Source organism: Seriola dumerili, unplaced genomic scaffold (assembly GCF_002260705.1).
Source record: "Seriola dumerili isolate Sdu_G_001 unplaced genomic scaffold, Sdu_1.0 BDQW01000129.1, whole genome shotgun sequence".
NCBI classification, from domain to species: Eukaryota; Metazoa; Chordata; class Actinopteri; order Carangiformes; family Carangidae; genus Seriola; species Seriola dumerili.
The window spans coordinates 741,069-763,086 of NW_019174384.1; the positions used below are offsets into that span (position 1 = coordinate 741,069).

Consider the following 22,018-nt stretch of genomic DNA (forward strand, 5'->3'; position numbering starts at 1 on the left):
TTATACCAACAGGAAGTGATACAGTGTGTGCTGACAACACATGTCATTTACCACCTTGCAGAATTTATCTTGGTTTTTCCAGCTGTCTGCATCTCCATGTTAGTTTATGCAATGCATCAAGGGAAGACAGTGTCTATCAACAACCTATTAAAAGATTTTTGTTTTATTTTTTATGCATACTGATTTTTTTGGGTGATTTAAAGATGGACAATGACAAAACCTGATCTGCGTTATTAGCAGTGTGTCTCGTTAACTGGGACACAGCTATTGATACTATTACTTGTTGTAAGTTTCAGCACCATGAACAGGGCTTCTTGATTTTCTTGCTACTTTTGTTTGCTTGTCCTCACGTTCTGCTTCAGCACCATGGACAGAGATGGGCTGGGCTGGGTATGTTACTACTGCTTGCTTGTTCATACTCGCCAGATTTCAGCACCATGGACAGAGCTGGCGTGATGTTAATGGTATGATACTGCTGTTTGTTCTGCCCTGAATGTGCCACATTTCGCGCTATTACGAGGATGATGCAGTTTTTTTTTTTTCTTCCATGTGCTACCCGTTGACCAACCCCACTGTAATCACCCACCCTCCTGTCCCTTGATTCCTCCTGAGAACAGACACATGCAGTGTATAAAAGCCCAATGCTTCCCCTGAATGAAATGAAAGCACGTCTGGATCCCGGCGTGACGCTGACACCGAGTGAGCTCTGCATCTTTAAAACAGAAAAAAAAAAAAAGCCAAAGAAAAACACACAACCAGCTCAGTCATAACTGTGGGATGATAAGGACTACCTCTTTTTACTTTTGGAGAGAGCCAAGCCGTTAGGAGAGCATTCAGCATCAGCTGTTCAACACTGGTCTCTTATTGCTGGAAGTCGGGGCTGAATCAGTCACATGACAGAACTGGAGGCAGAGATCTAGAGAAAAGGCACAGCATTTCGGCTTGCACCGCCATACTGTATTTTGAGCCATATCACATTTTTATTGCAACATTTTACTCCCGCTCGGTGAGTACATTTCCAATGGCTTTTTTTTGTAAGCATTTTTTGTCTTTTTAATTGCCCCCCTTTTTTTATTTTTCCTCCTTTTGCTGGTGTTTGAATTGAGCATTGACATGGTGGTTTTGAGCGTTTTTCACATCCAGGCTTCAAGTTTTTAGCATGCAGTTATTCTGATGGAGAGTGCCAAGAGGGTGAACGGGTGCGTTATCGGTCTTGAGAAAGCCTTTATACTTGCTTGCAGTTTTGTTTCGAGGGTCGAAACCAAGCAGGTTTTGTCAGTATTGAGATTTTTCAAACATTTATTGGTGGTTTTGAAACATTTTTATTTTTTTTTGTTTCTGTCGACTTTTGCTGTTGCTATGCTTTGGTTTGCATTTTGCAGTGTTGTTTGTTGCCTTCGAGTTTTGTGATTTTGATGTCTCGGTGAATCTCACCGATCAAACCCTTGATTTTACTTTGTTCCTCTTTTCTTTATAAGAGAAAAAAAGGAGTCATTTTTAAAAGAGCCCGATGACGTTTTAACGTGATACTTTTCTTGCAGCTGAGCTCACAGGTTTGTTGTTTTTGTGTTTCTCTTTTTTCGATTTCATTATACTTTTGCTGGTGGCAGTGTCAAGTATTTTTGGATGTTATCGGTTTTTTTTTTGACTAGATGATGCTGGGTGGACGAGGGGAGTTTTGATTCTTGGGGGAGTTCAATGCGTTTTTGTTTTCTGTATCAACGAGGATGAACAGACATTTTCCCTCTTGCAGGTACATAACATAATATGAGTTTCTGTATTTACAATAAAGACTAAGGTGACAGAAATATGCACCTGTGGCTGACGTGTTATTTTGTAAGGTGCTCATTAGAGAAGGCAATCTTTATCAATGTTATCTGAAGGTTACCTGATGTGATCGATCTGTGCGTGATGCTCCATATAAAAAAAAAAGAAAAAAAAACAAGTAACGTGATCGACAATTCAAGAACAAAGGTTGGTAAATCACACGCAGGTCGTTTGATCACAATGTTTCCTTTGTGTTGAGTTCAACAATCTCCACGCCGTCGCAGCTGAGGAATAATGTAAGTAGCTACATTCAGGTCCCTGGGAATGGATGCACTCTAATGATCTCCCACAGATAAAGTATCCAAACTCCATCCATACATCCACATGGATGGGCAGGAATAACAATTTGCTCTGCTGCAGCCAGTGTTTCTTTTAAACTACAAGTTGGGGGGAAATAATTAGGGTGACCACAGTTTGCACTACAGTAGCCTACTACTGTGCATCACGGGGCAAAGCATCTTGCCAAACTTAAGTGCCCTCCTCATTGCTGAAATCGGCTTTAGTGGGCCTGGATTCATAAATACTCTTGGATTTGTCAAATCTGATTTTGCAGGAAATGAATAGAGCTAATGACAGGGCTCAAAAAAAGGGGCTTAGGCTGAATTAATCCTTCAAGAGGCAGGTTTAACTTCAGATTATTGGTGTGCTGCAGGATATGCAAACAAATAGATAACATGCAGTCTTAGAAAAGGGCATGGCTTGCAACCAGTTACTGGAACTATTTTTTTTCATGTGTTTTCTAGGCTACAATACTGCTGTTTGGAGTAGTTTTTTGAGCCACTTTAACGTTGTTGTCTGCCAACGAAACCTTCTCTAAATTTAGTCTTCAAAGTACTGGTGCTCAGCAGAAATCCACAAACCTGATTTGACTTATTCCAGACTGACTCATCTGCATCAGTTCCTGCTTTAACTTTGGCCTTTTACATTGTGACAAGCTTGTGCGTCAGATCTCGTCAGTTTGCTCCATTTGGTTCCATATGTGTTCAGCTTGACAGAACACAGGTTTTGTCAGAAGAATACTGTAGGCCTATAAAATATACGAGACCGGACCATTAAGTCTGAGTATAGACTGTTGAGCCCCCGTGTCATTAAACAGGCTGCCATGGAAGATCAGAGTCAGTACAGTTTAACGTGGTGAAATGGAATATTGATAAATATTGAATGCAGAAGTAGGTAGGCAAACTTACAGTCTTAATAGAAGGCAAACTGATTAGCGTAATTGCGGTAATACATTCCATCATGTATTGGAAAGCTGTTATCATGTATTGATCCCCCTGTCTCCTGGTTAATCTATGCAGGTCATAAAGGGGATGTCGATAAAAAATAATAAAAAAAAGAGCCACAGGGGACGTTTGAATGGGTTTTTAAGCTGTAAGACGATTTAGAAACAACGTGTGGAGTTCAATCAGGAAGGAATCTCTTCCAGTGTTTACAGTCAGTCTTTGGTTGTATCAACAGTCCCATAGAGAATGGTTAACCAGGTTCAAGCACTGGTGCGTAAGTTATCGAGAGGAGGGGTGCAACTATTCAATCCAATAACTTGATTAAGTCATGAACCAAGTTACTAGTTTTTGAAGGTCTGTATTTCCAGCCTCAGGCCACAGCAGCTCAGAGTCTCTGATGATGATTTCAGCTACTTCCTCTCTCCTGTTCAGCTCTGCAGACTGAAGTACAAACATTTGCTCAAGTCAATCAAACTCAGGCTTTTACAATAAGTTTTTAGCTGTGTAAATAGTAATCCGCTGGTAACATTTCAGCGCCGCAAACTCAAGTCAATTCAATTAAAAACAGACTTGAATCAAATCTTGCCTTTCAAGCCTCAAAGCGCTGCACCACAACACAGCGCCGTGGCTGCACGCCCCTCGTTGAGAGGAGGTGTTTCTGCCACGCCGCCACAGTGTGAGCTCCTGGACGCCTCTCCTGCTGAGCATTATGATAGCTTCTATTACGTCCTGCGGTGTTGTGTCTCCCCTCCAGGCAGATTTTTTTTTTTTTTCTGTTATCTGGGCCAAGCCAGAGCTGCACAGGACACTTATGGAGAAATATGATAGCTCACGTGTGGCTATACCTCGGCTGCCATGAATAAAACATCACGAGGTTTATCCACTAGGAGACGTGTGCGTCTGCATGCACGCTTGTCTGAATGTATGTGTTACTGTGTTTACACTATTGGTGCTTTGATTGGAATTTGTATCCACGGCACCGAAACAACACTTCAGGTTTCAGCATGACTGAGCCGGACAAACGGAAACATTACTAATACGCCGTGCGCCGCATCTTTTACACACATGTTCTGTGTAATCGTCCCGGGATGTTGTTTTTCAGCGCCACATACTCTGAACGCAGTAACTTCCATAGACACACGCAGGAAGCGCAGACGCATCCTCTGTTGCATCTTTAACAAGCTTCTCCTCAGTCTGGTTTGTTTAGTCTCAATGCAGATACGCCGCATACGTTTCCATCAGAAGGACTCACACCTCGGTCCAGTCTGAAAGACGTTAGAAGTTATATAAGAAGCAATAATGGAGTTTTACTGGGTTCATGGGCCTTTTATTCCATAAACGTAGACACTTAGCTGAAAGTTTCAGTGTAAAATGCCTTTTCATGACCTCATATCAACTGACGATCTGGTAGCTGCAAAGTCCATCTACAGTTTTCTCTCGTATTAAGCTTCTTTTTTTTTTTTTTCCAGACTTAAGAGTGAAGGTCTCATTCATACTCCACTGTGGCTTCACTTGTAAACCACAGACTCATGCAGTCCAGTCCTCATATATAACTCTAAACCAAGGGCGAAAGATTTTTAGTTGGAACACAATGAAAAGATTCTTCGACAAAAGAAAAATGCTACATCATAACTACTTAAAATCACTAATACATATGTGTGTGTGTGTGTGTGTGTGGGTGGGTGTGGGTGTGTTTGTGTGGGTGTGTGTCTCCGTGTTGCTCCTAAAGCTTAATTTCTCTAAGTGCACAGAAATAAAGTCAACTAAAATGTCAGCTCAGAGCTTCTTTCATCTGCCTGTTTCCAGTCTGACGCTCTTGCGCATCCTATCGAATTGACCTGTAGCACCAAACTAAAAGTGGCATTTACATCATGTTTCACTTCCTCAATGAGATATTCTCTTCTCTCTCTCTCTACCCCCCCCCCCCCCCCCCCCCCCCCCCCCCCCCCCAGGCCTTTAACAGATAAACAGCTTACCTTTGGCACGACTCATTCCACGGAAACAAGTGTTTAAGTACTTTAGTGTCCCTTTCTGAGCTGTTAATTTGATAAGTGAGGGGATCTCTCACTTCATATTCTGGGCAATTAAACCCATATCTGAAGAACAGGGTCAGGCTGAGTGACTTTCCAGTGTCTATTATGGGAACCATTTGAGTTATAGTGCATCACTTAAATGAGCCTTCAGCGCTGACGTGCTGAGACCTCGGTGTATTTTTAGATTTTCGTATTAAAGTTGTGCTTTAGTTGTATTTCATTAACTTTTGGTCTGACTCCTTTGTAACTTGACAACATGCTAATGAAGGCATTGTAGAGTAAATTAATATTCTTTTATCTGACCTTTGAGTAAATACAGAAGACAGAGGCGTAGAGTTAAGTGTGTATTCATGTGTTTGTGTAAAGGAGAAACTCACAGCAGTATCAGTGCAGTCTAAAAATGACCAATTAAGCAGTAATCACTTCCATTTTATTTTTCCTTATTGGGAGCAAAGAAACTCAGAGGAATTACTTTTTTCTATTTTTAGAGGGAAATAAGGTTCATGCTGCGTGATAAGGAGTAACCCAAGCCCAGGGAGAAAAGATGGATCTCAGATGTTCCACATGTCACTCCGCTGTGATCTTCTCTGAGCTGTTTACTAAAAGGAAGAAAGTAGTGGAGTTTATGTTGCTTCACCACTTTGTCAGCTCGGCGTGCAGATATCGATCCAGCCAACCTGATAGCTTCCAGGCTACATCTGTTTCAGGTCGACTTAACATATTCAGTCCAATTTTCTAATCGCACTGTTCATCAAATTACATCCAGCCGCTGCGTCGTGCAGGATCAAAACATTCAAAATTAGTTTTTTTCTCTTTTTTTTTTTTTAAGATTACATATAGATCCAGCTTTGCTGCTGCTGATACACAAACGTGTTGTTTTTCTAGACAGGGATAAATCAAAATTCACACAATGGAGTTCTCTGCAGCAGCATCCCACCCCCCACCCCCCTTCCTCCCTCTCCTCCTCCTCCTCCTCCTCCTCCTCCAACCTCCTGTTATTAAACTGTAATTTTAGAAAATGGTGAGTCTCATTGTGGGGACACAAGCTTGTTTCATCACACTTAAATTTTTGGCATATTAATCCATGTTTTTCCATCCGCCCGCAGAGCGCCATCATTAGTTTAACCCTCAGGCAGGAAGATGACCGCGCTACAGATGACTTTAGTTTTCAGCTCGTGTCTGTCTTCTCTGAAAATAATGGAAAGTCTCCGCTCTGGTATACATATATATAGAATTATGGAAATGTGGCTGAAATGTTTCAGCAGAATGCAACAGTTTCGTTCCATAAAACATTACCAATATAATACAAACACATGCACAAAGTCACACATACATGCATAGAAAAATAGCTAGAGAAAGAGCAGGAGAAAGAAACAAATCACGCTTGTATAGTTTTTTGACCTTCAAAGGCAGATTCACAAGTCAGATTCTCTTTCATTTCTGACGTGTGTGTGCATTTTATTTTAATCCTAGTGATAAGAAATCATCACTGTAGTTGCCTGATACCTGGTAGCATCAGATTAATATATGAAAATGCTTTAAAAGGCCTGGAGGAAATGGCAAGAGCGTGCAATCTCTTTTTCAATACCAGTAACTTGCTTCTTCATCATCGCACGAGTCATTCAGCATTAAGCAGAACTTGAATGAAGCCATGTGAAAAAGCAAAATGATCAACTATTCAGAAAGGAACATAACTTTTCTTTTCCCAGCACGGAGAGAAACTGTATTCACCTCACTGAAATATGAAATATGCCCCAAATATAGACCATGTAGTAGAGCAAATAATAGCAGCAAAGCACTGTTGAAGGGCACTGTAGAAAACTCCACAAAAAGATAATTAATACAGAATATAAAACATAACATGAGGCAGGTCTTACAGGTCAATTTGGAGAGTTTTAAATTCCGATTGCACTTGGAATAAGAGAAAAAGACTTAAAAGATTCTTAGTTGCTAAAGGCAACTTATAAGGCACGTTTAATTAATTTAACATTAAGATGCAAAAGAGAGCACAACTGGCAATTTAGAAATGACCAGGGCATGAAGATAATAAGTGTAGGAACAGCATGCATGGGAAACATCTAATTGGGGAGATGATTTTTGTTTGCTGCTAGATAATTCCTCGTGGCAATTAGTGCATGTGACTCTCAGTGTGCCTAATTCACGACGAGGACCTGAGCCGCGCTTCCTCAGGCGCACATCCGATGCGTCTGAGCGGCTGCGTGATGTTTCGCTCAGTCCAGGAGAGGAGAAGCTCCGAACAAACCTGAAATAAAAAGAGGCAGAGGAGCGGCGTGAGGCCTTCCAGAGCAGGTGGCGGAGCCCTCCAGATGCTGCAGAGAAGCAGCGAAGCAGATAATGTCCTGCCTAGATTACCTCAGGGAACCCGATTACAGTGGAGCGTCCTCATCTGGGTCAGCTCCAAGCCGGTTCTGCAGGGATCAGCTGTTCTCGCTGTCGTCCTGCTGTCCTCAGCTGTCTCTCACCTGCTCGTGACCCGTTTGGATGCACTGACACAGTCTCAGCAGACATGATATACTGTGCTGTACCTGCCGTATAGCCACGGCTGCATTTGCAAGTTTATTGACACCCCGGCTATTGTTTTGACGACGGTTGCATAAAGTCGCTTTTCAAAAGGCGTGGAAGGATTATAATGCACGGGGCCTACCCCAAGAGGTCAGAGGGCCCCGGGGCCAGAGCCTCTGTTTGAAGTGAGTGTGAATGTTTGTTGCTGGAAAGTCAATCAAACGACTATAAAGACACACAAACCGACTACAAAGAGACTGAACTTTTGTTTCTCTTTCATTGTGCATCATTTGTTGCTTTGTGTCTGTTTTAGTCTGAGTTCCTTCATCTCATGTAGGAGCCGTGGGGGGGGGGGGGGTGGGGTGGGGGGGGGGGGGGGGGCGGGGGGGGGGGGGGGGGGGGGGGGGGGGGGGCTTTTGTACGTCTGTGCCCAGGGGCCCGTTTGTCTCATAGTCTGTCCATGTTCACAAGACAGTTCAAGACGGGAGTCGGAGGGGTTTAAGAACTTAAACAGAGTCACATCATGTCAGCGCACACAGTGATGTTTACTACACAAAAAAGAAGATGTGCACAAAGAGAATCGGATATATGAGATGACTGAATTGTGCAAAAAAAAAAAAAGAAAAGGGGCTGCAAATTCACTTAATGTGTAATTTGTGTAGTCAGTAATAAGGTATAGAGCCTATATCTATATATGTAGAAATAACCTGAATGGATATTTCAAGGAGATGTAACCTGAGAGCGAGAAAAAAAAAAGAGAGATTTCAACACAGAGGCATCTTGACTCACATACTCACGAGGTTCATGACCTCAATTTTCAGTGTCTGCCACTAGGAAAGCGCAGGTGCACTCAAGTAGAGACGGCTAGCTAGCTAGCTAGCTATTGAGTTTGTGTACCCCCGAGGGCAAAAACATGTCCACCGAGCAAACCTTTTATGTTTCTCTCAACAAACGGTTCACTCAGGGGTAGCGAGGGACTGGCGGTGATGGCGAAAATGTATTCCGCTCCACATTCAAACTTTGATTGAGCCTGACAGGGAATCCTTAACTGACTGCAGCATATGGGCAGACTGGGGGGCTTTTCATTTGGAGATTTTCGTGGAGTTATTTAAATATTTTCTGGCCTTTGTGGTTGTTTTTGATTCTGCAGAATCAAGCAGAAAACAATGCAGACATTTATCATCTTCTTTCCTTATTACACTTTATTACCATCTCAGCTCTTGGTTTATCCATATGTGACATAAAGTGAGCCCAGCCCATATGGGATAATCCCCATTGTGTGTGTGTGTGTGTGTGTGTGTGTGTGTGTGTGTGTGTGCACGTCTTCTGAACCGGATTGCCAGGTTGAGATTAAGAATTGCAAATGTCTGTCTGATTACACTTAGGCTACAGGAGCTCTCTGGGCGAAATTGGAGTTAACAAAAAAAAAAAAAAAAAAAAGACAAAAACATCTGTCCCGCTAAAATGCCGCCCTGCTCGCCAGTGTGCTTATGGGTAAAAATAGAACTCCCATCGTTTAATTCCCCACTTAGCCTCAAAAAGCATCGTCTCCTGAAACATTAATAGCTTGTTGACATCGTGCAGCGAGCCACAGTCTATCAGGTGGCGTGTGTAAATAAGGCTTCATTCTTCTTATTGATTTTCCTCCAGGTTTTGACATCAGAGGAAATCAAGGAGCTCTTTGCCGTGTGCTCTTGCAGATCCTGGGGGCTCGTCCATCTTTTATTTCTGTTTCCATTCACTCTCTCTAATAAACATCATGATCCCACACTCATCACTTGGGCAGAGACGTGGTTTGGATTTTTGCCTTGTTCATTGAAAATCTAAAATTCATTTATTATGAAGCACCTGTCGTCCTCAAATATCCTGGTCTTGTTTTATTGGAAGATATCGATTTGACTTAGTTATTAATTCCCCTGCCTGTTAATGGTAATGTTTTTCACTGGATTCTGTTTATTACTCATGTTGGTGACATTTTGTTGTTGGTGTTTACAGTTTTTAAACTTTCAGCTTCCACACAGTTTGGAGCAGGATATTTCAGAAAAACAAGCTTTAAATAAACCAGTGGTTCCAGATCTTAAAGCGCGAGTTGTAACCAGGTCAAAAAACAGCAAAGAACTAAAGATGTGGTTTCACTTGAATCGAAGTTAGATGCCTAAAGAAGTGAAAACGATCCAAAACAATAATTCACATTTGAAAAAAATCAAAGCTTGGAAGAATCTTGACAATGGATCTGTCATTTTGTGTAACATCATTTTTTTTGTCTCTGACTTCTGAAGCTTTCCTTCATTGGCAGGGCCGGACAAAACCACTAGTGGGGCCCAGGTTCCCCATTCAAACAACCCCCCCCCCCCCCCTCGTTTAGCTTACTTATTGCTGCGTCGTATAAGCAGCATAATATGAACTAAAACTAGTGTTGAAACTAGAGTTTCCATTAATGAAACTTAATGAATGAATCAAACTAATTGCCACATTGTGAGCCCTGGGCCTCAGAAAGCCCAGAGGGGCCAGGAGCAAGAGATGACAAGAGTTGGATGAAAAGCTTAATTATCCTGGTTAGCTTAGCTTCGCTTAGCATAAAGACTGAAAACAGGTAGCCTGGCTCTATTCATGTAGGTAATGAGCTCCACCTACCTGTAAAGCACTAAATCTGACATATAAAAACAACAATATTTGGTTTTATTGAAGTCTAAGTGTGGGACTTTATGCTAAGAGAAGCTAAGCTAAGCGGCTGTAGCCTTGTAATAAACAGACAGATATGAGAGCGGTATCAATCTTCTCGTCTGTTTTTCCAAAATGTTGAACTATTCCACTCAGAACATGTTGCTCCCACCAGAGGGGGAAATACTTACTGGACTGTTTTGTTCACCTCATTCCTAATTCCACTTAAAACTTTTGAGTAATTTAAATCAATTTCAGGTCAAATATTTTTCCAAGAAATCCAGTGAAACAATTCAAACTGTATCACAAAACACTTCAACTGAAGCAGACATTTTCCCGTTTGAATACTAGATGACTAAAACTACAGAAAAATGCTTATTAAAGTTTTAATCAAAATATTAATTGAAAACCAAAACATCACACCAGCTTTTCAGGGCATATTTTCCCTTTGACAACAACAGTCCAACATTGTTGTGACCAGATAAAGAAAGACTTTTTTATATTTTATTTATTAGATTATTTATTATCTTTCTTTTATTATGATTTAATTTTCCAGTTCCACAGGGAACTGACTACAAAGAAAATCCATTTCTGTCAGTTCCCGACAAATCAGTGGATGGCAGTGAATATATTTATCAGTGGTAGATGTAACGTCATGGCGGGCCACGCGACAGCTCAGCACTGCAGGTAGGGCCACAGTTTTTGTTTGTACCACTTGAATGAACGAGGACATCTGCTGGGGTCTCTCCTTATTTTACTATGAGAAATACACCTGTCAGTGACATCATCAGGGAATATAAACATAATTAAGTAATCAAGCAGACACATTACATATGTAAATGACATTAATTGCAGACATGGGTTTGAAATATTCATTCAAATTAGTCACATCATTTAGGCAAGGATCCTTTCCCAGTGAGCGTAATCATCGAACTAATTAGGTCAGTCAATGCAAGTTGAAACAATTTGAAACGCAATTTCAGTTTCCAATTAATTCTTCACTAAGAGAATGAAACTAATATCGGATGCAAATGTATAAAGCAATGGTTAGGACAGAAGGAAAATCAACACAGCAAAGAGCGAGGAGAAATTTCAGCACGAAAACCAAAAGCTCAGCTGTCATTATTTCTCTCCGTTTCACGGGTCAGAGTGTGTGTTTGCCGAGCGGACAGTCCGTATGGATTTTGGACGTTTCTCAGGAACACCGTTCAGCGCTGTAGAGCTGAATAGGGTCAGATGAAAGCCAAACACTCTCTCACCTTTCTCATACGAAAACAAACCACCGAGGAGAGTTCATAACCAGCCGCAGGACATACTCTGTTCAGAAACACACGACACAAACAGACACGGTTGAACACATGATACTGATGACAGTCTTGGCTTCTGGAGGAAGAATTGATGGATACAAACACAACAACTGAATTTATATTTCACTTTTTCAAAACCTTGAAATGGAAATTCTAATAAAATATTTACTCTAATTAGCATTTAATGCTTAACATGTGGCTGAATAATGCAGTTTTAAGCATCTATACGGACATTGTAAGTGTTATAGTTGTTAACATATATATTACTAACCACTTATATGAGCTCATAACTACATTATAGTGCATTATAAACTATTAAATATTCATATACTTCTTATAAATGCTAAACAGGGGGACTTAAAGCCAAAAGATGAGTATAATACAATTTCTACAATACATATGCTAACTTGTGCAAAATGTTGTTAGTCTTTCTCTTTGCTGCATCTCAAGCATGTTTACAATATAGCATATATGAGAGCTACGTGACGGGCGATGCCCTGAGCGGCCCTTCGTTTCTTCACCTGGTTTCCACCTCATTCTCAGTTTCCACCTGCCCATCTCTCCATCCTCAGAGATCCCACCAGAAGCCTCCGGAGAGACGGATGCTTTGTCCATTCATTCGGTAATTACATTCCGCTGCCAGGTCTTTGCAGGCTGATTATTTAGCTGTCTGTCTCTTTCTCTTTATCTACTGGCAAGCCCCCTTTTCCTCCGTGTTAGCTCTGCTTCAGGACAACGGCGCATCCACAGATAAGACTCACATCCAGTAACATCATCCCGACCGTGCCGAACAATGAAAGGAGTTCAAAATGATTGACCTGCCAGATTTTGTTGGGGGGGGGGGGGTTACTTTAGTTCCCATTCATGGAGGGAAAAACAATAATCACTTCATCGCAAACGAGAAACAAATCCAAAGTGCTTAGCTGCGTTGGATGTAATGAATGTATTAGAGCGATACAGTATGGGAAGAATCTAAACAGCAGCATATGGGGAGATGCTTGTTGTTGAGCTGAAGCAATTAATCAAGCTCTGTAGCCTATACCATCACAATACAAATGTTTACTGTGACAACATAAAGTTAGTTCTCAGAGAAATGGGAACAAATGCCTCAGGGCATTAGTTTTTTTTTTTCTTCTTCTTCTCAATTTCTTTGTCTTTTATGTCACAGCATCACCAGCTGTTATTGCAGATGGAGGCAAAGGAGCAACCAGTTTAACTCCATTTCCATTCCTATGCACACACACCAGAGACTGCATATAGCCTCTCTCTGTCTCCGCCCGTCTCACTCGCTCCCGGGGCTTCAGCCGACTCATCTAAGCTGATTCTCTCCCCCCCCTCCTCCCTCTCCTCCCTCTCCTCCCCCTCTCCCTTTGTGGAGGACCCAGTCTCGCTACTCTTTGATTTTGACACACAGATTTGCCAACATCAGCCTTCAAGCGAGGCTGTTAACATACAGTGGCACGAAGAGGAAGCGGTGAGCTGCTACAGGAGGTGTTGAAGAGGTTGAGAAGTGGCTTGAGATTTGTATTAAAGCGAGGTGCAGCGGCAAGAGTCAGCAGCAGGGTGATGAGGTGATGAGGTGATGCTGCTGCGAATCACAAATCGCCCGGATCAATGTTTAAGGAACACATGGTGTAATTAGTGGGAGTCTATTGTGCTTTCGAAAAATCTCTTTTATTCATATTCTCCCAAAGTAAGCACGGGTGTTAAACATCCACTTGTCCAGGCAATAACTACCAAACAGCTGCGGTATATCAGACAGCCAGTGCATTAACCTGTCTTGTTACTTACTGCTGTGGTAACAATGAGAAGCAGTGTGGGCACAACAGCATGGAGATGGAAACTCCACATGCATATTAAGAAAAATGAAATAAGAAAGGCAGAAAAAAAAAGAAAAGAAAAGCACCATAGTTTTATAACGTCTACTGTTTGATGCTATAGATGGTGCCCGGTAAGTTCTGGCCCACACGTGTCCCCCGTTCAGCCACTTGGCATAAGGTGTGCGAGTGGGAGGACACGGAGAAGGTCACCTTACTGATATTTGTGCTGGCTACAGCTTCCTCAGTGGAACAGAACGAACGGTCCCAACTCATCAAAACCTGAAGGACTTGTTTAAATCGATTTCAGTTCAGAGGCTCTACGAGACGTCTGCGAGCAGGCGGCTGACTGAAGGCCGTCGCATACGGTTGAGATAAGGAGGAGAAAATACTGGCCATGAGGATGAGATACATCGGTGCGAGCGGCAGCGACAATAGCTTCTTCTTGTTCGCTCAAAGCAAAAACGTTCTTCAGGGTTCATTTTAAAGTGAAGTGTCGTGCTAATTCACAATTTCACAAGGGCGTAATTCTTTAAGTAGCTAAATAGGAATTTATATGTGTTATCAGTGCTACACTGCCACTGCCAGAGATTCAAAGGATTTATAGTTTTAGAGTTTTTGCCGAAACTTATCTTAGCTTAGCATAAAGACTGGAAAAAAGGGAAAACAGCTAGTTTGGCTCTTTCCAAATGCTAGATATAGCCATGTTGATTAATTAAGGCTACAACCAGCAGCTGGTTACTTCATGTTAGCATAAACTGCAATGGCCAAGATATAGTCCAATAAATAACCCCCCCCATAAAACCTAAATTTTTTAAGCGTTGGCTTTTGTGCAGATTAAATCAAATAGATATTGTTAGTGTAGATATACAGTATGTTCATTTGTGAGATATTGCGCCAGGTGCTAGCTGGCAGATGTTGTTTCCTTTGGACAAAGCCCCGGCTAGCTGTTTCCCCCCGTTTCCAGTCTTTGTGCTAAGCTAAGCTAACCATCTCCAGTTACCAGTGAACAAACTTATTTCCCAAAACGTCCAACCGTTCTGTGAACTCTGCAGAGGATCATGATATGGAAAGTTTAAAACACAACTTACTACTCACTTACTTACTAACTTTCAGTACAGGGAAAAATTAAGCAACAGGAGTGAAATGAAGTGAAAAAAAAATATGTAAATGCAAATGAGACAGTTGGAGGGAACGGTCGAAAACAGTCATTCTTTTCTGAATGTCTCGTGTGACTTATTCCATTAGAATTGGTCTTGAAAATCAGCTGAAAAGCCCTTAAATGTAAGTGTTGTTAGGCTGGAGAGCACTGTGAAGGAATAATTCAGCTCAACTGGAGGGTCATTACATTTTCTGAGTGGTGTGTGTGTACTGAGTAGACAGTTATTTTACCCAGGGCAGTGTAATACAGCCAAGAGCAGGTCCAAAAAAGTGCCACAGGGGTTGCTGGGATTGGCCCTGGCTTCCAGATATATGGAGATGAACTTCACAGACACAAACATTGAATTAAATGTGTTTTATTTAGCTGTCTGCCATAGTAAAATTTTAAAGCTACAGTATAAATTATGCTTTATTTTTTTAATATATATATTTTTATTTATTTAGACATGTAATTAGTTGACGCTGTAGGGTGTATATATCTAATATCAGCCCAGTCTGGATTTCTATTTATGTCCTGTAGAAGAACATTTTAGTCTATGTGCTTTGCCTACTTATTTTACTCCAACATAATAATAATAATTTGACACAAATTTCAATCACATCAACATTAGTTCACAAACTTTAGTTCACTCAATGTTTTTAGTTTTTTATTTGATCGGGGAAAAAAATCGCAAAATCAATGATTTAAAACTCTTCTTTTATCATGAGCTCAGTTTAATTAGATGAGTTTGTCAGTTTCACATCAGGTCAATAAAATGATCTACTGTAGTTCTGATATTTTTGATCTGTTTCAGAAGTGTTATCTGTCAGCAGTGATCCTGATCTGAATCTGGCTGCTAACATAATTAAAAATTACAAACTGATAAATGCGTACAATGTGACGTGTGACTCTAAGTTAAACTGTCTAACTTAAACGTCCGTTGTCTTTATTTTTACGATGCACCCCATAAAATACTGGACCAGGCTTTTGAGTCACCTTGCTGTAAATGAGCAGATTAATGGGGAACACTGAGTGATTCGGGCGCTTCTTGCACATTTCTTGCAGACTGGAGAAGTCACTCTGCATCAACATGTGCTGATTCATGACAGTCACTCCACAGACTCATCTTGGTAATGAAATCCAATAAAATATCCTTTCACTCCAGGAGAATGTGAAGTTTTTTTTTTCCCTCTTTAGATCTTTTCGTTAGCATTATCTGGAAGAGTCATAAGTCGGTTTCTAACCCTAAAAACAATAGTTCACTGTCTGTGTCTTGGGATAGCTGTGAAAATACTGATAGGGTCCAGCTGGCCTGTTCCCTGACGACTGTTGCCATAGCAACCAAGGTCACAGTATAGACCCCATGCTCGTAAAGATATGATAGACTGAGTCTCCGTATGGGAGAGTAAACGGTCATAATAAGAGAATAAAGACGTGAATAGTTATAATGCAGGGTCACAGGGCACACAGTTGGCATGATGTAGAATATACAACGTGTATAAGTTGTAGTTATAATATATAATGTCATTAGGACTTATGTCTTCCATATCTCCAACTGGCTCATGGATGGAAAAATAAGTTGCCCACTCAAAGTGATTGCTTGCCTTGTTTAATCTATATCCGCAAACCATGTTTGTGCTCGACACAAAAAGCTTTAATCTGTTATATAACTTTGAATTTTTGACCTCGCGTTCTGTAGCAATCGCCCCAACCTCAACAACAACAAACAAAATAAGCATTCATTGTATGTGTTCTGATGCTCATCCCCCCCCCTCGACAAACTGCCTCTGAAGCGAGGCAAAAAAACCCCCCAAAAAAACGCAAAAAAACATTTTCAAGCAGCGCTGAATCACGTTGTGTCTCGTGTGGGAAATCAACACATTAAAAGGCAGCAGAGATACTCCATGTAAATTCTGAAGATTGTTTCCCGTGGCCTTGTTGTCCCCTGCTTGGGATCTTTGCCATTGTCATAGTAATGTGTCAGGATGTGGCAGCAGATCAATCTGTCAAGGGCTCTCTTTTTTTTTAACCACACACACTCCATCAGGGCTCTTGTTTATTTTTAGACCGCCGTGGCGCTGATTGTATTTTGAGTGATTCGATAAGTGTTGAGAAATTTGGAGAAACTTTGCGGGGCTTTGAGACGTCACCTCAGAAAGGTCAGCAGAAATTAGAGGAGTAGGAGGGAAACTTAACCTTTCCCTGGGTTGACTGACAGAGAGACAGAAGTGGCTTGATTGCAGCCATTGTGTACTCTTGTGTTTGATGATAATTACACATCCTGTTGTTTGCAGCATAAATATTTCATGAGCTCCTATCGTGATTTCAAAGAGACTGAGATTTTGCCCGTCCTGTCGCAGAAAATGACCATAATATATCTGCAAGGGTGTTGTGACGGTTGTTACAGGATACTAATGACGTCTTCTGGAGTTCACGACCTTTTGCTCTGACTCTTCTGAAACTGTAGCTGCTGCTGTAGCTTGATAAAAGATCAACTTTACATAATATCGGTTTATAACGGCCTTTTTTCAGAGGCGAAGAAGATCAAGTAAGAGCCGGATGTTGATTAGCCTAGCTTAGCATAAAGACTGGAAGCAGAGAGAAACATTTAGCCTGACACATTTAAATTTAACTCCCCATAAAACTACAACTTGTTTTTATATTTCAGTTTGAGTACAGAGGGAAACAAATGAGAACAATGTTTAAGCTAAGATAATCTAAGCTAATTAACTGGTGTCAATCTTCGTATCTAACTCTCCTGAATAAGCAGATTTACAAAAATGTGGAACTATTCCTTTAAAACAAAACGTGGTTTATTTAAATTTAAGAAATATTATTGTAACTCAATGCCTTGATGAGACTCACATTTCATTTGCAAAGTCTGAGGCTTCTGAATTCACATCCGACGCAGAAGAAGCAGCTGTGCTTTCATGGGGAGTTATGATGTGTGGTGTTAATGCTCTCTAGATAGTAACTACTGTGATTTCACAGGCTGTGGCATCTACTGAACTATTATTAATATGCTTGAACCAGGAGACAGAAAGTGACGGGAGATTTCACAATCCCGAAACAAACAAAAAAGCAGTTACAAACACGCCTGGACACACAATGTGACATATCGAACATAAAATCCATATTGCACCCACTGAACAGCAGCGTAATTTTACCTTTAACCTACATCTGTGGACACGGGACAGTTGTTGCAGCACTTACAGAAACACTGAACCCAGAACGGCGGCAGCAGCAACGGTTTCTGCCTCCTCCGTGTTGTTCAAACAGAATTCTTTACGCCAGCTGCTCGAGATGTGTGTCTGCTATATACACTGAATAGTAAACCTGACCCAGCAGCACAAACCAGCAGACTTCAGCACTCATATTGATTACCAGCGGAGGGATAAAGAATGTGGCATCTGGAGACGCAGTTGGGGTTTGATGAACATACCCCCTTCGGACACTGGCGGGTAAATTCAGCTGAACATTAAGATTCTCTCCCTTTATGATGCATTGTGCTGCTCAGTGGAGATATTGTTTCTCAAAACATCCCTGTGAAGAAGTGATTTCACTGCCCATCTATTTCAAATTAAAACCGTTACAAAATCAGTGATACAACAGCTTTAAAAATGGCAGTTAATCCACTTTGATACAGTTTGACACTGAAGGAAAACCTGGTATAGAGCCAATTAAGCAGAGACACACGGGGGTGGGGGGGGTGTAGACGGTGATGACTCTTTAGAGCTTAGCTTTCCATATGTTAGATGCATAATCACAAGTAAATGTTCGCAGTGACCTCGCCAGTTAGTTTGTACACAAATCACGTCTGCGTTACGTCGTTTAACTTCCCACGCAATTAAGAAAGAAAATAGAATTACTTGCAGTTGTATCTCTCCGCTAACCGCTCAAAGTACAGTTCACATGTATGTTTTGTCACAGTGACCTTGACCTTTGACCTTTGACCACCAAAATCTAATTAGTTCCTCCTTAAGTCCAAGTGAACGTTTGTGCCAAATGTGAAGATCTCGCTTGTATTATGCTCAAGCGACACAGTTTTTGAGCTTATTCAAGTGTTGAATAATAAGCATACTTATATGCTCACTAGTGTCCCAGTTACGAGTCGTCCTGTTCATAATAATACACAGGACAGCATGTTCACATGGGGTATAGAGTAACCCGTTTCTTCATCTTCCTGTATCGATTGTATTGATTCTCAAGACACGCTCAGTCATGACCGCCGTGTCTGCACAGTCTGAGTTTTCTCAGTATTCAAAGATGAACACATTTTTTAAACTTTGGATCTGCTTGAAAGCGGGAGGAAACAGCAGCTCCTCCAACTCTCAGAATCCAGTTTGAGTACGAACTGGGTGTAATCTAGACCTTCCCTCACGAAACAAAATTATGAGCAAAAGCTAAAAAACAAAAAAAACAGAGGCTTGTAGAACAAGAGTTGAAAGCGCACAGTTAACTCCCTGGGCCACGAACAAGGTCAGCAGAGAAAACAGATCCAAAACACTTCTGAATATCACACAAAACTGAAATCACACCTCCCTAATTCCCGTCCCTAATCGGCTTTTCTTTTGAAAAGTATAAGCAAAGCAAGGGGAGTTTGGTAGTTTGTAATCCAACAACCGAGACAATAAAGGCTGGATAATTTAAGACGCTGTCAGAGTAGTATGTTTCTATAACCATTGCACTGGAGGCGAGAGTGAAATCTATCAGACTCAGACTCAGAGGAGTCATTTAAAGGCTGAGAAACATTTTAATGCTAAAGAGACCATATACTGTATGTCAACCTCGAGGCTGAATGGCTGCTGCGACAATAATCTCCTGCTTACAGCTCTGTTACAACTCCCAACAACTGCCATAAAATCAATACCCTGGCATTTTTCCAACTCGCCTCCGAGCGACCGTGAACGCGACCTGGAAATGTGACATCACAGGGGAAAAGGTGACAAAAATGAGCAGGTGTCCTCCAGCACGTCGTCCTCATCCAGCTGGGCGTCACGGGTCACGGCCATAAACACAGAGGAGGCCTGCCCTGCGTTGATGAATTACGGGCTCAATGACTAGTTTGTTGAACCTTTTCGTACGCACTTTATCACCCCCCGGGAAAAGCAATCAAACGCATGGAAAATTTGGCTTTACAACATGCAACCCTAAAATCAATATATCCGTGGGTCTACTTGTGTGGAGAAATCTATTGTATGTACTGTGCATGTTGTGCTTATTTACTGTTGTATTTATTTGTTTGTGAGCTACAGTGACGTGGTTTTAACCCGCCTGTGAAGCTGAAGGCACATTTTCCACAACCGTGAACAATAAGCCTTTAATAATAAAAATTTAAACAGGTGTGTTATATATATATACGTATATATATAAATAAATATAACACCCTCGTACTTTTGGAGGCAGCCTCAAGTGGCCATTTGAAGAACTGCAGTTTTTGGTGTTTCAGTGTTGGCTTCATTTTCCAGTCTCGGAGGTTGATGGTTTAACATCAGACACAGACAAGGCGCTGAAGAAAATGCTGAAGTTTGCAATTGAGCCTTTCAGTTGTTTGTTTTTTTTTACCCGGTTACTGGGAGATTAAATATTCCTCAACTGTGCTTGTGTTTCTAGCTAGCAGCTAAGGGATGGCACAGCGCCATGAATTGAGTACAAAATGATTGTGAGCTATTATTATTTATGATTGCATTAAGCCAGTGTCATCACTGGTAAATGATGTGTGTGTGTGTGTGTGTGTGTGTGTGTGTGTAGCATAGGAGCTGATGCATCCTCTGCATCCACGTTTTCCTTAGTGTGAGATCGAAGTGGCCGAACTGAAGAAAAACTACTGCTGTGTTAACCGTCTGTTATTTCATTCACATGGTTCTGAAAGTGACATTCAGCTTGAGTCACAGTATCTTTCATCATATCCTCTTTCATCTCCTGTCTATTACACCCAAATACACTTTCATCAATAAGCTCCCGGGTGAGTCATTAGTAGGAGGAGAAAGTCATTACATGTCTTCTGCATACTGAATAATGGGGGCCGGTGCTTTGTCATTAAAATGTTCATAACCAAGATGCACCAAGACTCCAGATTCGATTCTCAGTGAAAACACTTGAGTCATTTCTGTGTCACATTAAGTCGTCCCATAACAAAAAAAAAAACAAATACATTGAAATTTGATTGAAATGCTGCAGATTTTTACGCCTCCCAAACAAAAAAAAAAATTGCTGCTCATCTCTGATTTTATTTTATCTTATTTTATTTATTTGGATGACTGTTCGTATCTTGAAGGCTGTGATCCGAACTGACAGCAATGTCAAGAAGACACATGTTAACAACACTTGTTTTTGTCCCTTTTTTTCCCCTCACTTGTTTTGGACACAGCGCCTCTGAGTTTTTACCCAGCACCAGTCATGCTCTCTTCCATTTCTGTTGTTGACAAAAAAAAAAACGAAATACTGGCAGTATCTGAGGTAAGCTGGAATCAGATTTACTTCCAGTCACTGCTGACAAAGTCACATTGGTTGTGACTGTGTTTCCATGTGACATACACACAAGGAATTTGACAAAGTGCGGCTCCACATTTCTTTTCTTTTTTTCTTACCCTTCATTAGAAGGCATCATATTGTTGTCACACGAAAAGGAAAGGAAAAAAAAAATCTCTCTCTCTCTCTCTCTCTCTTGCGGCAGTTTGTGCATGCTGTCACTGTCTTTTGAAATAATCACCATGCTGTTGTCATGAGTGATAGACTTGAAAATGTATGTCATGTAGCCAAGGACTTCTGATGACTAACTTGGAAGAGAGAGACGACAACCCGAGCCAGTGAGCCGTGAACAATGTGCTGTGTTTTTAAAAACTATGGCGAGCATAAATAACCTAAACACCGTCGGGTACGTGTGCCTGTGGCGAATTTGTAGACAAACCTTTTAGCTGATAAGATACTATTATAAAGCCGGCAGTGTTCGTGTGTAGGCCCGTTACTTAAAGATGCTCTAATGATATTTTTATTTTTTGTATCAAGGGATCTTTCTAAATCACAAACTCACGGGAAATTACCATCTGACCCGACGTAACAGGAGTAAATATTCTGTTTTCAAAGCTGAAAGCTGCTGTTTTTCCACCGTCTGGTGGATGTGCAATAAACAACTTGATGACAAAGTCGCCATAGCAACTTGGAAAGATGATGACTTAAATCTAAATGCCACTCTTGACAAGGTGTTTGCAAACGGAGCACTGCTCCAAACACGGGGGCCTTTAACTCTGGTACATGCAACCAAACAACACTGGATCATGAATACTTTGTGACAGCGTTTGCATCAGAAATATTAATACATATTGTTAATTTATGATACAGTTCATGATTTAATTGCTGTGTGGATGTGAATACATTTTTATTAGGGGTGTAACAGTGCAGGATGCCCGGTTCGGTTGGCGTTGTGATCCAGAATCTAGCTTCAACCATAACCATAACTTTTTGTGTTGGCTCTTTGCTGGGTGTC

General features: G+C 41.2%; 1 protein-coding gene across 1 annotated transcript in view; it reads left to right on the forward strand.

The window, feature by feature from the left end:
- The first annotated feature begins 813 nt into the window (after positions 1-813).
- The window catches only part of ralyl (RALY RNA binding protein like), an 86,424-nt gene continuing 65,219 nt past the window's right edge, over positions 814-22,018 (forward strand). The window contains exon 1 of the mRNA XM_022748783.1: positions 814-1,006. The gene's annotated coding sequence lies outside the window, so the exon portion shown is untranslated. The remainder of the gene's footprint in view (positions 1,007-22,018) is intronic.